This window comes from Nipponia nippon, unplaced genomic scaffold (genome assembly GCF_047370975.1).
Source record: "Nipponia nippon isolate SJK-2023a ecotype South Korea unplaced genomic scaffold, ASM4737097v1 scaffold_3, whole genome shotgun sequence".
Lineage (NCBI taxonomy): Eukaryota > Metazoa > Chordata > Aves > Pelecaniformes > Threskiornithidae > Nipponia > Nipponia nippon.
Window position 1 is genome coordinate 8,480,477 of NW_028262347.1, and position 16,740 is coordinate 8,497,216.

Below are 16,740 nucleotides of genomic sequence, written 5' to 3' on the forward strand. Positions count from 1 at the left end.
CAACAGTACCATGACAAATATCCCAAGGCTATTACACTTTTCCCTACACTAACCCAATCTGAAGTACCATAATGAGGTGGCTACAGAAACAATACATTCGGTAACTCTCAAGTCTGACAAGCAAGGTTTCTCCTTTGCCAAGTGCTTTTAAGGAACCAGGCTATCCCTACATTTTTGGATGTGGCTAAAATGAAGAATCTGGAAGTGTGGATCTCTCTTCCACCTCTAGCTCCTGAATTCACTCTACAATTGAGCAGGGTGAAAATCCCAGTCAAACACTAGGAGCTAGTTATGATTTGTGGTGTCCTTGAAAAAAAATCTAGTTTTTTCCTGAGCTCTGCAAGTCTCAGGGTAATGATCATATGTAGGGAGCCATCTGTGCACAAGCATATGATCTATGGCTTCAAGGTACACTTGCAAACTCACCTACAGGTTTGCCACTTTCTACTATTTAAGTGAATAAATTTCAAAGTGCAAGATGCAAAAAATTAGATCATTATTCACTGCAGGTCATCAAGAGATAAGAAGAACAATTTTAAAAAGGAACTTATTGGATAGACAGTTAAAACTACAGACTTGTGGTTTTGTTTTAAGGCTTAAAGCTATGATATTAGCAAAGGAAAAGACTTTATTAGCTGTCTTTCCCCTCCTCCTCTTTATGAGAAATAGGTGCTATAATTGATTAATAAAATAACTGCTTACAATCATTCAAAGAAAACCTATTACGACAAACTCTGGATTAATAGAAAAACTGATACCAGTAAGAAGACATAAAGCACTTGCAGTCTGGTACATATAGGGGGATCCTCCAATTCCAGTGTTATCACTGGCATTACTTTGACAGGAATAATATAAGCATAGATATGCCATGCCTTGGTGGGTCACCATCCTTAGGGCTGGTGGTTGGTGGGGCCATGATTTGAGGTTCTGGTAATGCAATGTGGTAGGAAAACCCTCTGCTAAAAGCACATCATGTTATCTGTTCACAGACATACAGAACCTGATAGCACCTACCTGATAGGCTTTGGAGGCTGAGAAGAAGGCGGCATCGTTAATGGTATGAACAAAGGCAATACAGAGCTCAGGGTTCATTGCAAGACTTGATTTCAGCTGCTACAGAGCTTATATTTCTTATTAAATTTATTTCCTGGTTTTTTCCTCAATGAGCAAACAGGAGCTCTAGTTTTCAGTGAAGTGAAAGTAGATTTCCCATGTATTGCTACCATATATATTTTAACCACTAAAAATGAAAGCCCTTCCTCCAGTCACCTGTGACATTTATGAAAGATCAAAATCCTGATATGAATTTTGATTTGCCTTCTGGCATCACAGATGTGTGTTTGAGTGAAATGTTGTGAAGTGATATGATGACTGCCAGGAGGTCACTTATTTAAGCGAAGGTGTGTATAAAGAAAATTGTTTCATGAAGAGGAGTTAAAGCCTTGTATTGGGTTTGCATGGCAAGGTTTTGGTAGTGGGGGGGCTGCGAGGGTGGCTTCTGTGAGAAGGTGCTAGAAGCTTCCACTGTGTCTGACAGAGCCGATGCCAGATGGCTCCAAGACGGACCCGCTGCTGGCCAAGGCTGAGCCCATCAGTGACGGTGGTAGCGCCTCTGGAATAATGTATTTAAGAAGGGAGAAAAGAAACCTGTGCAACTGCAGCTGGAGAGAGGAGTGAGGATATGTGAGACGAACAACTCTGCAGACACCAAGGGCAGTGAAGAAGGAGAGAGAGGAGGTGCTTCAGTTGCCGGAGCAGAGATTCCCCTGCAGCCTCTGGTGAAGACCATGGTGAGGCAGGCTGTCCCCCTGCAGCCCATGGAGGTTCACAGTGGAGCAGATATCCACCTGCAGCCTGTGGAGGACCCCATGCCAGAGCAGGTGGGTGCCTGAAGGAGGCTGTGACCTTGTGGGAAGCCCAGGCTGGAGCAGGCTCCTGGCAGGACCTGTGGACCCATGGAGAGGAGCCCACACTGGAGCAGGTTTGCTCAGGACTTATGACCCCACAGGGGACCCATGCTGGAGCAGTCTGATCCTGAAGGACTGCACCCCGTGGGAGGGACCCACGCTGGAGTAGTTCATGAAGAACTGCAGCCCATGGGAAGGACTCATGATGGTGAAGTTCGTGGAGGACTGTCTGCCGTGGAAGGGACCCCACGCTGGAGCAGAGGAAGAGTGTGAGGAGACCTCTCCCTGAGGAGGAAGGAGCAGCAGAAACGTGTGATGAACTGACCACAACCCCCATTCCCCATCCCCTTGTGCCGCTGGGAGGAACAAGGTAGAGAACTTGTGAGTGAAGTTAAGCCCAGGAAGAAAGCTGGGGGGGGGGGGGGAGGGGGGGGGGGAAGGAGTTTTTAGGATTTGGTTTTCTTTCTCTTTATCCTACTCTGATTTGATTGGTAATAATTTTTTTTTTTTTTCCCCAAGTCAAGTCTGTTTTGCCTGTGATGGTAATTGGTGAATGACCTCTCCCTGTCCTTATCTCAACCCATGAGATTTTCACTGTATTTTTTCTCTCCCCTGTCCAGCTGAGGAAGGGGAGTGATAGAGCATCTGGTGGGACCCTGGCATCCAGCCAAGGTCAACCCATCACAAGCCTCTACCTCAATTTAAAAGGATGCAATAAAACAAGTCCTACTATTGTTTTGGCAGGAAAATAGTCAATTAAAGTTGATGGTACTACCATAAGCAATGATGTGACCAGAATCACACCCATTTACAAGAGCCATCCAAGAAACCAATGGAGAACTCAACAAGCATCTTTGGAACTTGGGATATAACAAAGTTTACGCCACGCTTGTAAATGTTTAACCTTAAATTTAAAGGACTATGAGCTTTCAATGGTGTGAAAAGAATAGATGATGTGAGAGTATGAAAAGCTGTCTGAGTTTATTGAATTTCCTTCAGCCATTCACGTGTTCCTCATGCATCTCAATTGTTTGCTGGAACTTAGGTGATTAGTTTCAAGTACGTGTTATTCACAGGAATCAAATTTGCATTATGAATGGCCATGGCAGAAGTGCTTCTGCTTTAATCCACAAAGGAGGAACCACTTCATACAACAAACTGCAACAGAGCAACACAGCTGGGATGCCTAAGATGCCTAACCAAGCTATAGAGAATTACACAAAAATAAATATTCACATAATTCAAACAGACAAATACGAGGACCTACATTTTGCTTGTAGCACATCCCCAAAGAACATAAAAGCCTGATGCCAACAAGTAAATTATTCATTGTGAATCATTCACTTAGCTTTAAAAAAGACCTGGAAGAAACTTATTGCATTAGCTCTTCCCCTTACCTTCCTGTGCCCCCTTCCATCAACCCAATTACTCTAAAAATCACTTGTCATTTCCCACAAAGATCCCAGCAGGGCTTGGACTGTTTCTTTTGAAAACTTTCTTAGAAGCTTTTGATAATTATAATTGCAGTCATAGAATCATAGAATCATTAAGGTTGGAAAAGACCCTTAAGATCATCGATGCCAACCATTAACCCAGCACTGCCAAGTCCACCACTAAACCACGTCTTCAAGCACCACGTCTGCCCGGCTTTTAAATACCTCCAGGGATGGAGACTCAACCACTTCCCTGGGCAGCCTGTGCCAGTGCCTGACTACCCTTTCAGTGAAGTTTTTTCTAATATCCAACCTAAACCTCCCCTGGTGCAGCTTGAGGCCTTTTCCTCTCGTTCTATCACTTGTTACTTGGGAGAAGAGACCAACCCCCACCTCGCTACAGCCTCCTGTCAGGGAGTTGTAGAGAGCAATCAGGCCTCCCCTCAGCCTCCTCTTCTCCAGACTAAACAACCCCAGCTCCCTCAGCTGCCCCTCATAAGACTTGTGCTCCAGACCCTTCACCAGCTTCATTGCCCTTCTCTGGACACGCTCCAGCACCTCCATGTCCTTCTTGTAGTGAGGGGCCCAAAACTGAACACAGTACTCGAGGTGCGGCCTCACCAATGCCAAATACAGGGGCACTATCACCTCCCTGGTCCTGCTGGCCACACTATTCCTGACACAGGCCAGGATGCCATTGGCCCTCTTGGCCACCTCAGCACACTGCTGGCTCATGTTCAGGCGGCTGTTGACCAACACCCCCAGGTCCTTTTCTGCCAGGCAGCTCTCCAGCCACTCCTCCCCTAGCCTATAGCGTTGCATGGGGTTGTTGTGACACAAGTGCAGGACCCGGCACTTGAGCCTTGTTGAATCTCATACAGTTGGCCCCAGCCCAACGATCCAGCCTGTCCAGGTCCCTCTGTAGGGCCTTCCTACCCTCCAGCAGATCAACACTTCCACCCAACTTGGTGTCATCTGCAAACTTACTAAGGCTGCACTCAATCCCCTCATCCAGATCATCAATGAAGATATTGAACAGGACCGGCCCCAGTACTGAGCCCTGGGGAACACCACTTGTGACCGGCTGCCAACTGGATTTGACTCCATTCACCACCACTCTCTGGGCTCAGCCGTCTAGCCAGTTTTTAACCCAGTGCAGAGTGCACTTATACAAGTCATGAGCAGCCAGTTTCTCTGGGAGAATGCTGTGGGAGACAGTGTCTAACGCCTCACTAAAGTCCAAGTCCAGCCTTCCCCTCATCCACTAAGTGGGTCACCTTGTCATAGAAGGAGACCAGGTTAGTGAAACAGGACCTCCCTTTCATAAACCCATGCTGGCTGAGCCTGATCCCCTGGTTCTCCCGCACGTGCCGCGTAATGGCACTTAAGATGACCTGCTCCATGACCTTCCCTGGCACCAAGGTCAGGCTGACAGGCCTGTAGTTCCCTGAATCCTCCTTCCGACCCTTCTTGTAGATGGTCATAAGGATGATTCTCCAAGCTGCCAAAGAAATACTGTACAGGAAGAGAAACATTGTTCCTGGAGCCAGCAGACTGTCAAATGAAGCCACCGCATGTGGATATATGAGGGAAAGGGTCTTTGGTCAGCCTCTTCCTCCACTACCACTCTCTCTGGAAGGGAAAGTTAGTGAAGGGTTGCCTACCAAGTCTTTGGGAAAATATTTCCTTGCCTTCCTTATTGACGAGGTATTACAATAAATATTGCTAGGAAATTATCCAGGTTAGGTGGACACCTAGATTATGACACAGGCTGAGAGAAGGATTAATATCAAACTCTTCTCTCATTTCCACTTCAGCTGTTGATTGGCACATTTCCCTTGCCTTGCTTTTTTTGGCAACTGTTCACTAAGAAAATAGTGCTGTTCATGAGTGGTATAAACCAGAGGCTCTGCCTCCGTCCAAGTGCTTCCCTGATTGAACATCTCTGGATCATTTGTCTTCAGAACTGTGCAAGCAACCCACAGGCTGCTCATTGTTAAGCAGTCTGACTCCCAAGATGACTTATGTCTGAACACTAATTAGCTTTGATAGGCACTGCTTTGGAATAATAAGAGTCCTAAAAATATCTTCTTATTGTAAGGACAAGGGCAAGATAGCACAGAACTTTCCTGATATACCACCATATCTAAAGGCAGAGATATTTCTTGGACCCTCTGAAGACACTTCTTCATGACAGTGACTATCACTGGAGAACAAAGATCCTTGCAAGAAAAGGTCTTTGCACACCTCTTGCACAAGTGTGAGGGTGAGACCTGGCAAAGCAAGAAGACTAGTCCAGAGTCCCCTAGCAGACAGCTGCCTGGGCCAGGAAGAGAACTGAGGCTTCTTGTGGCCTCTGTGCCAACCACGAGGCAGTGCCCTGCCTTAGACCAGTTTCAAGAGACCTAAGCAGGCCAGAAAAAATCTCTTGTATGTAAGTATGAGAGCTGGAGTGTTTAGAAAGAGTTATGCCAGTAGTAAGAGTTCAAAGTAACAGGCTTACAGAAGTATGCCATAGTCACATACAAGAAATATGTGTTGGAAGTGGAGTAGCTTCCCATCAGAAGCAGTGAATGGACTCTGACATATGACCAGACCTACTGCTCTTGCACAAGGCCAGCTGCCTCAGGTGCTACTGCCTCTCCCAATTTTGAGATGAGGTTGGTCCACTTTTTTCTTCCTCTCAATGTGAGAAAGAATTCTGTCTTCCAGGTCCCCCTTCAGTCTGTGCTGTGCAAGACTTCGGGAATCCCGGTAGTCTGCACATAATATCTGGGAGACAAAGCATCTCCTGCTGAGCTCTGGACCTCCTGCATCTCCCATCTGTCAGTACCACCTTTCTGTTCTGAACTCAGGAGGTGCTGGGCAGCCTTGGACATGAATTACTGCTGTCCTGAACAGGGCAGGTTTAACCAGACATAGTATCTCCCGTCTTCCATGAGTGGCTGTTTCAGCCCACAGCTGGGCTGACCTCTGTAACTGCTTGACACTCATACATCTCAGAGCTATCTACAACTTTTGTCTGAGCTCCCATTCCCCAGTATATCCCCACTCAGTTGTCATAGCCCACACCAAGCAACCCAGAAGAAGAGCCCAGTTCCTAGCAAAACTCTGAACAACTTCTACTTCATGAAACAGCCTGTGGCATTTAAACCTGTTGCAAGAAAAGATGTAGATTAAAAGAAATACCTGACATAAAAAAGAAATGCCTAACATAAAAGTATTCCAAAAGCTGACCGCCCATGTTCTTCCAGCTTATGTTCTGTTTAATTTAGCATGTGAGAATATAACACTAATGGTGCACTGGGAAAACCCTAATTTAAAAAACCTAAAGGTTAATAACTAGAAAATAAATATGTCATAACTCAAAGTATGACTTAATAGTGGCATAATAATTAACATTCAATAACCATCTTACTCAATTTGAAAGCCCTGGGTTTCATATTATGATTGTTTAATATTAATTTGACATTTATAAGTCACTGGCCTCAGCAGACCCAGATGTCATGAGTCCAGCTGAACAGAGGCCCAGTACAGGGTGTGGAGTCTGCAAATGTGCATCGCTGCTGCAGTTACATTGGTTTTTTTTCTGAAAAAGCATTCCCCAGTGCTGTTGGATGATCTTTCGGGCTATACTTGTGCTACTTGACCTAATTTGCACCTGTGCAAGGGCAATCTTAGTGAAATAAAGCAGCACTTTTCAACTGATTCAATTTTCAATTTTTAAAAAACTTTTTTTTTTTCTAGTATTCATTTAAAAGAGCCTGTGGGGGGGGGGGGGAGTGATCTCTCATCAACAAGGCTAGTTCCTCTTCTGTAGTAAACCTCTGCATAGTTGTGCTGAAAAACTTATCAGGTTTTGTTTTACTGCACACTTTAACTTCCCATTTACATTTATTCATAACTAGTTCTTAATCTTTGTGCTGACACTATATTTCAACTGAAGCAGCTCTAGCTCCTAACAATTTATCTCTAGATGTATTTGAGATAATCAAATTTCTTCTGAGCTTTTGTTTTGCCCTGTATGGGTTTTCTAGCAGTCTGACAAGGAAAAGACTGTCTCTTTCCATGAGAAACCTTTTGCTGCCCACACCAGCTAGGATTTATCTTCCCTGAACAGCATTGACCACACCATCTACATTATTTCAGATGAGACCTGACACCTTTGTTACACTATGCCACATATTTGTGCATATCATGCAATTGCCTTTTCCTCTGGGCAAGGCTTGAACGTTTGAATCCTTTTCTTCTCAGTGCATCTCATTATGCACTCATTCACCTCATAAATATGTTCAGGTTAATGCATTGCATCCATCTTTAGGCCCACCCAAGTCCCATTAAAAAAAATCGCAACACAAACAGCAATAAGTATATGTGTACAAGACTACATGTAAGTGGCTAGGGGTTATGGAGGGCCTGGAACTTCCAATCTTTGCCCCATGCACTGTCCTTGGGTCTGAAAGGTGCATTCGACCTTTTGAAACTTCTCTAACAAAAACCTTAGCACATCAAGTAGACCAATTTTCAATGCCTGGAAAGCGAAGGTTTGAAGGCTCTATACTTTGAACTCAAGCCCCACGGGTCCTTTTAGGGCAGCAGTATAAGAGTTGCCTATTTTCTCAAAGAGAGTCTGTAATGCAACCAGGGACTGGATGCCCATTTCTTCAGTCCCATCTATGCCCCCCCTGTGAAATACCTTTCTTCTCCTCACTGAGCTTCTGCCTTTCAGCCCCAGAACAGCTTCTGCACAGTGTAGACTCCATACAGATGTTGTTTGGCTGGATATTAAGTCAAGTGACTTCTGTTAGATAATGCCTTAGGGCAGATAGTCAGACAAGTCAAAGCAAATAATACCTACCTGAATGCAAGTGTTACTGAGAGCAGTCTGTTCTCAGCTTCTGTCCTTAGACCAGGAGTCACCTAACCTAGTAAAAACAATTTATGAGTAAGATGTCTAGCCAAAGATAGCCAATTAAGGCTCCTTCACCAATCATTGGACTAATACATGCAGCTCCAGAGGGTAGGTTACACACCCCATTAATCTTCAAATGGGATGAGTGCTCTCTGGAGAGCCTGGACTCTCTCCATTGGCTACTACAGAATCCTAAATGACTATTTTAACATTGTCAGCAAATCTCAGCTTGACCATCAGCCTTGGGCGCTACCCTCAACTACCAGTGTTGCTGGCTGTGTGTGCTGAGAGCATCTCAGATGAGTTCTTCCAGCCTGAGCCAGGAAGCACCACTCCAGTGCTGGGTGTGTATTCGAGGATGCACGAAATCCACAGGCTGAGGGTGCGTTCCAGGTCCTGGAGGCTGCTGACCACTCAGGATGCTCCCAACATCAGTCTTATCTTCCAGAGGTCACCTGCCCTCCCTTAGGTTTACCCTCTCCTTCTGCCACAACTTGAGGTAAGCCCAGAAAGAGACAAAAGTGATTCTTAGGAAGGTTCCCTTAGGAAAACAAGAAAACCATATCGAGAGCTGTGTACCCAAAGAGGTAGGTCATCTGCCTTGGGCTGAGGAATAAAACCAGCACAGGCCCACATATGAAAGTCAGCATGAGCATCCACTCTTGCTCTCTTTGTAAAAATTATTTGTTTATACCGCAGTTGCATTTTGGATATGCATCAGAGACTTAGATGACCTTTTGGTGTTAGGCATGGTATGTATACCTTACTAGACCAGGGATGTTGTTATCAACTATTTGTTACCACTCTCAGAGCAGATCAAATCATGAGTGCTCATCCACTTCAGAGCAAAGTCTGGGCTTAAATAAGAGGAAAGTGATGAATACTTTCACAATCTATACACCTGGCTTCCAGCACGGTACTGTAACCTCTTACACTATCATGGCTATTTCAGCAGTGATTGCTGTGACATGACCTAAGTAAGATGCATTGCTCACACTGAAGAGTTGACAATCCACAGTGAGATGGAGAGACTAACAGTGGTTTAAGAAGGGGAAAAAAATTGCTCTCGCAGCAGTAAGATGTAAAGGCTTTCTGCATTTAGAATATTTACAGCAATCCGTATATTGATGCTTGCCAGAGCAAGTTACCAAAGCGTTAAGAGTTTATCATTCAGCTGCTATTTTATAATGTAGTCAGAGTAACAGTGTCATATTTAACAGAAGTCAATTTTAAAATAAAAAGGAAAATTAGTTTTATTCACTTATGAATTACTGTTACAAGTAACTAATTTATAGGAATAGTAATAAAACCAGAACTGTGTTCACTAGGTAACATCTACAGTTCTGGAAGAGCATGGCCATTAATAAACAGAAGTGAGTGCAGAATTTTAAGTACCCTTCCTTAGTCCAGAAATATGTTCTGTGAAAACCTCACATAAGGGAGTGAGCAATTCAGCTCAGTCCATTAATTGCCCTAAATATCATGGCTGGTAATCTGCAAATTAGATTATAAAACCTCATTACATATAAACAAATGCTATGATAGATTGCCTCTGCTTTCGCAGCAATTAGTTTGCGAAACAGTTACTGTATTTTATGCTTAACAGTATTAAAGAGCCAACAGCGATTTCACAGTAAAGCAGCTTCATAATGAATATTGTTTTTATGAATCCTAAGTCTAGTCGTTACATGTTTATGGTTGCCCGTATAACTCAATTTTGAAAGATACTTCTGGTCTCCACTTTATCTAATGAAGTCCTCCCTACAACACCTCTGGGCAGCCAGGATCTGGGGCTCCAGGCCTGTGTAGGGACATCATATGTCCAGTTTTCCCAAGATATACTTTTTTCTCCTTGTCAGGAACATAAACTGGTGGAATATTGAGAAGCTACCACATCAGCCAGGGATTTCTGGACATCTGGTGTCTGACAAGTGATGTAGACAGATAATAGCTCTGGCTGGGATGGTCTAGACCTAGAAATCAGGGGTGACATAGTGCACATTACTCACAGTAACTTTCACATTCTGGGGAAAGGAAGAGTTAAAAGTATTGAAATGCCTTTCTAGACCACAGCAATTAGCAACTAGGTCCATAGAGTGACCACCCCTTCAGATCTGCTGCGGGTGCAAAGGCAGTGACACAGGCCTGCGTACAGAGCTGTTCCTCACTGCTTCTCATTTGTTGGCCATTGTAGCAAACACTACACGTCATGGTTATCCCGCCAGATCTCCAGCCCACCCCGGGCTTTATACTCCCAGCAGTAGGCGTGTCATGTTATAAGGGGCGGAGACAAGGGAGGGTCGACCCTTAACTCTTTCCGTACAGCACGTGATCTTCCGGTCACCAGCCCTTATCTTTACTACATTTCCCCCTCCCTTAGCTCCAGTAGTTCTGGATCTTGCTGGGGAAGCTGCGCGTAAAATAATCGATATATGGTGAGACTTATACAGACACGTATCCGTTACGTTCATGGATTTTGCCCAATCCAGCCAGTAGTTCGTCGCGGCTCCCTCATTACTCCCCCACACCATCAGGATGCATAGGGAAATGGTAACCTGTCAAGATAAGACTCAATAGACTGATTAATGTCTATACGGTTGAATATTTTGACTTGGTACCCATTCTAGCATCCCTTTCTCGGTTTGCACACACGCATACCCACGTCCCAGGCAACGGAGGGAATAAGGGCCCCCCCATTCACGGGTTTGCAGGTCCCGTACTTGAACCAAAGGGTAAGGCCCTTCGTTCTCATCGAGCCGGAAATGTGCCTGGGTTGCAGTCTGGGTTTTATAGGTGTTCCCTCGAATGGTATGATTTAAGGTAATTAGTGCCGTCGTCAACAGACGCTGTGCCCGAAATAAGGGAGGGTCAAGAGGAGGGGGAACCCCTGTTCCTGGGCTTATCTTTTCCGCCTCCCTAAGTCGGTCGAGTAACTCTTTTAATGTGCGGTGCGTGCGTTCTACAATGCTTTGGCCCGTACTGTTATAGGGAATGCCATGACTCAACTGAATATCCCAGCGCGCGCAAAAGTCCTTTGTCTTCTTGCTGACATATGCCGCTCCATTATCTGTTTTAATTTTTTGTGGGATGCCAAGTTGCGCCATACAGTCTTGCCAATGTAAAATAACTGCGAGAGCATTTTATTTAGCATGCATAGTTGCTAAAATAACTCCACTGCAGGTATCAACTGTGACATGCAGATACTTACGTGGATTAAAGGGTTCATAAATCGTAACATCAGACTGCCATATTTGGTTGGGCTGCAACCCTCGAGGGTTTACCCCTGCCTCCCAGAGGGGACCTTTGGAACACACAGGACAAGCAGCAATCACAGAGCGAGCATCTTGCAACGTAATGCCAGCGAGCCTAGCTAAACCGCGAGCTCCACAGTGGAGCAGCTCATGCAGGTGGAAAGCTCGCCTTAGGTTAGAAGTTTCTTCAACCACCAGTACGCTCTTTGCTAAGCTGTCCGCTACTTCATTCCCGGCAGAAAGAAAACTCGGTATGGAACTATGACTATTAACATGGATAGGACAGACAGGAGCGGTTCTCATTTGCAGTGTGGTGAGCAACATTCCGGCAATCTCCAACGTTGCCCCAAGTGCCCATCGGCACTTCTTCAGTAACTTATATACATAGCAAGAGTCTGTGATTAGATCCAAGGCCTCTTTGGGCCATTAAGTGAGAGCCATCCATACCGCCTTGGCCTCAAGATACTGCACGGATTGCCCTTGATCTTGATAACTAATGTGGGTCCACTGACCATCCTCCTGCCACGTAACGACAGCTTTCCCAGTAATCGATGACGCGTCGGCAAAAACCATGCGGCCTCCGGTGGGTTGTTAACTATGGCACTACCTGGCAAAAAATGGAGTACCTGGATTATCTCCCCACAGGGGTGTGGTCTTAGACCCTCAATACAATCCGTAAATTCAGCTATTGCCGCTTGCAGGAGCCCCACTTGTGGAAGTACCAACTCCCACTGTGCCAAAGAACAGGGCAATGCGATGACCTCCGGGTCCTTCCCTGTTAAGTGTTGCGTTTGCCTCCGACAGCGGAGAATAAGCTGGGATAATAATGTTGGCCAAGAAATTAAAGCTGTCTTTGGTTTGCCTTGATACAACCAAGCAAAAGGCCAGCCTTTTTCACCATTATTTTGAATTAGTAAACCATGGCCAGTGGTATCGGTCATGTAAATCAGGGCAGTGACTGGTTGTTCGGGTGCAAATCGAGCAAGACCCCAATGCTGGGCCCGCTCCATAATTGTCCTAAGAATCTCCTGATGGTTTCTTGAAAGAGTCCTTGAAGCTAGGGGGGAATCTCCTCCTTTCAGGAGTTGATATAAGGTAGTCATTTCTGCCTCAGATATTGGAATAAAGTTTCTAAGCCACAATAGTTGTCCAATTAATTTTTGCGCCTCATGGAGTGTTGTCACTGTAGTCCGAATTTCAAATGATTGTGCAGTCACACTTCGTGGTCTCAGTTGAGTACCTAAATACTTTACTGCACGTCCTACCTGCGTTTTCCGAGGCTCAATGTGTAACCCATGTCGCTCCAAACTGACTATCAGCTGCACGCGTGCCTTTTCCAGTAACTCCTCTTGGTTGGACGCCAATAACACGTCATCCGTGTAATGGAAAATGATGACTGTAGGGAAATTTTCTCGAATAGGGCGTATCGCAGCGGCTACAGCAATTTGACACAAGACTGGTGAGTTTTTCATGCCCTGGGGTAACACCTTCCATTGATATCTGGCGCACGGGTGTTGATTGTTAGGCTCAGGAACAGTAAAGGCAAAGCGTACTCTATCTTCTTCATGCAAGGGAACACTAAAAAAGCAATCTCTAATATCTATAACCACTATTTGATAGGTAGAATCATGGCCGGAGAAGGGAGGCCCGCTTGTAGCGGGCCCATGTCTTGTATACATGCATTAACTGTGCGTAGATCATGTAGCAGTCGCCATGCTCCCAATTTTTTCTTTATCATGAAAATGGGGGTGTTCCAGGGACTTGTAGAGGGTTTGATGTGTCCTGCGTCAAGTTCTTGTTGTACCAATTGTCGAACAGCTGCCCTCTTTTCCTCTGTCAATGGCCACTGCTCTACCCACACTGGTTTATCTGTCAACCAGGTGAGTTTTAATGGGCGGACACAGGCAGTGGCCACTATGATAAATTTGTATGCAGCACTATATTCATCTTCTGCAAGCAACATTGTCCCAAGATGACAATGGGTAACTCAGCAATGACGGGGTTACACCATGCTACCCTAGCTTGTCCGGATTCCGGATCCTTCAACATAATTTGCATTGGGTTCCTGCTTTGATGCGAGGTCTGCATGCCTCCCACGCCTTGCAGTGAACCTCTCGGTTCGAGTGGCCAATCATCTGGCCATAGATGTGATGGGATTACTGCAACGTCCGCTCCTGTATCGAAAATGGCTCTCAATACGAGGCGTCGTGTTCCCCCCAACTCTGGGAGCCATGGGGTAACTATAATATCTACTTCTGGTCGCATGGTCATGTTTAGGGTGAGTGCCACAATACGGCGAGGCTCTATCCCCAGCCTCCTCTATTGCGCGCTCCCATCTCCCCAAGGCAGCTGAGTTGGATATTGCATCATTGGAACCGCAGGCGACTGTGCTGGTCCCGGGGAAGGAGAGACTCCCTGTGCCATACATTACGCTGCTGTTGTCGGGCCTGTTGAGCTGATTGCTGGGGCAGGTGGGGATGGCACAGCCCTCAGCCATCCCCTCCTCTCGTTTCCCCAGCCCGGTCTCCTTGGCTGATTCCCCGCTTTGCACTGTCGAGCTCTGTGGCCTAGTCGGCCGCAGCGCCAGCATCGTAGGTCTCTCTCTCCTTCCCCTGTTCCAGGGGTGTTTATTTTTGAAGGGCATTGTTGTGCCATGTGTCCTTGCCCCCCACACTTATGGCACGTAAGTCGTGCACCGCGGCAGGCCGCATGGACCGCAGCCACTACCGGTTGCATACTTTGCACCTGTTCCTGTTCCAGCACGTAACGAATCATCTGTGAAAGCGTGGTCCCTATGGGTAACTGTCTTAGCAACACTGCAGTTTGTGGGTTTGCTTGTGTACGTGCACAGTCAAGCAGTATCGCCTCCTTAACCTGCTCAGGAAGTCGAGCAACCTGGAGCGCCGATTGCAGCCGGTCTAAATACTTTGTGAAGGGTTCACTTAACGATTGCCATATTTGGACCCATGGAGGCTCCCTTTTATCAAGAGCCACGATGATGTGTATCACTTCCTGGGCAGCTTTCGAAGATGCAGCAAAATCGCGCCCCCGCATTCGCTGAGCCTGTGCCTGAGGAGTTGTGAACTGCCCTTCACCCATCAACTGCTCTAAAGTCACTCCTGCCATGGGATGGTTGGCCTGTCGCGCCTCGATAACAACTTGGGTGCACCGATTCCTCCACTCCTCCCTAAACAATACCATCATCGAGGGGGTAAATACGGCCCGCATCAACTGAATGATATCAAAAGGTGCAAGCGGCGTTGCAAAAACACAGTCTAGTAGGACTTGGGTTTCTGGGGAATTTAATCCATGACTTTTCACCGTTGTGACCAATTCTTTCACCAACTTCGCATCTAACGGTTGCCACTCATATCCTCCACCTGGGGCTGCTCGGATAGGAAATGCTTGAATCGGAGGGGCCTGGAATTGCACTCCTTCCAAGACACAATTTTTTGCAATCATCCGCCAATCCGTCCTGTTTGCCCTGTCTTTCGGCATTCCCGCTGGCATAAGACTTTCTGCATGTGCCACCACCCCTGTCAATCAGCTGATCAATGCCTCGAGTTCCCTTGAAACCTCGTTAGTCCATCTCGGAAGCAGGGCGGATGAGCAATAATCGAGGATCCCTCGTCACCCCCTTCGCCCTCACTGCTATCAGAGCTCATGAGGTAATCGTGTACAGGCTCCCTCCACTGTGAGGGAATACCAGTTTGATTTCCCATTGCCCCAGGGATAGGGGTTCCCTCTGGTGGCTCAGGTATCACTGGCAGCGCTGAGGGAGCCCTACCACCACCACCCCCCCCCCCCGATGTCCTGCGCTCCGCTCTCTGTGTCCAGCACTCGTCAATCACTGGGATACAACGGGGCGTCCTCAGGTGTTTTGCCTTCCTTTTCTCCTTCCCGCCATCTTCCTTCACGTAGTTCACGATACCGCTGGGATCCCACATCGGCCCCCGGGACCCAATCCAGCAACCTATCAGTCAGCTCCCTTTCCACACATTGTTGCAACTCGCCCCAGGGGTATTGAGGAAGTGGCAGATCCGCCGGTGCAGGAGGTGCCGAAGGTTCCGTGGGCGGCCGCTCTAAACTCCCCACTTGTATCGGGAACACCTTTCCCGACTCCTTTGTTCCCGCTGCGCCATAGTCTCCCTGCACCTCCCCTTCCTCCGTTGGCTCAGCCCCCAGTAACAACGGTTCCGTCTGTATCCCACAGGCCACTCCTTCCCGCCAGCCTGTGTCCCCTCCGAGACTAAACTTGTTGGCTTTTCGTTCCCAGGAGATTCATGCCCATCAGTGCACCACGTGCGGCAGGCCGGCGCCGCCTTGCTGCAAACCCCCTCTTGAGCACCCTTGTCATTACCGACTTTAGTACCTTTATGAGTTCCGCGAGCTCCATCGCTGTTGCCTAATCACGTCGGGGTCACCACTGTGTAGCAAACACTACACATCAAGGTTATCCCACCAGATCTCCAGCCGACCCGGGCTTTATACTCCCAGCAGTAGGCGTGTCATGTTATAAGGGCGGAGACAAGGGAGGGTCGACCCTTAAGTCTTTCCGTACAGCACGTGATCTTCTGGTCACCAGCCCTTATCTTTACTGCAGCCATGAGTGTGGTACCTGACACACACGTGAAGAAATTAACGTCCATTTTAGGAGAGAGCCAAATAGATCAAGTTCAAACTATTGGAGAAACTGTTACTGGTGTCTGGCTGCAACTGGGAAGGCTGCTTCCTGCAGTTATAGCTTATTACAGAAAAAATACTGGCTTTTCTCCATCCCCATAATGGCAAAGACCAACGAAGCAGCTTATCAAGCTCCTCTTCCTCACCATCTCTCAACCACTAGCTACTGGCTCCTACCTCAGATGCAGGCCAGAGAGGTGATAGCTCTTGGGTGCTAGTGTAGCTCAGGGATGACAGAGGGCTCGACGTCTCAAATCACATAAGCACAAGGGACATCAGGATGAGTTTAAGCTCTCCCCCAAGAGCCTGCGACTGTCGAATGGAGGTCCAGCACGCCCTACAGTGCTGAGCAGTGAGGAGACAGAAAGCTCTTCCATTTCCCTGTCCTCAGAGATTTTGGCATCCAACCAAGCTGATGTGGTATCAGAGGAGTCTGCAACCCAAAAGCCCCTGCTGGGCTCAGGCATCCCAGCTGCTCTTTCAGAAACCCAAAAAATGCAGGAAGGTACAGATGAGAGATACTCAAAGGGCAATTGCCTTAGTCAACCATCAGG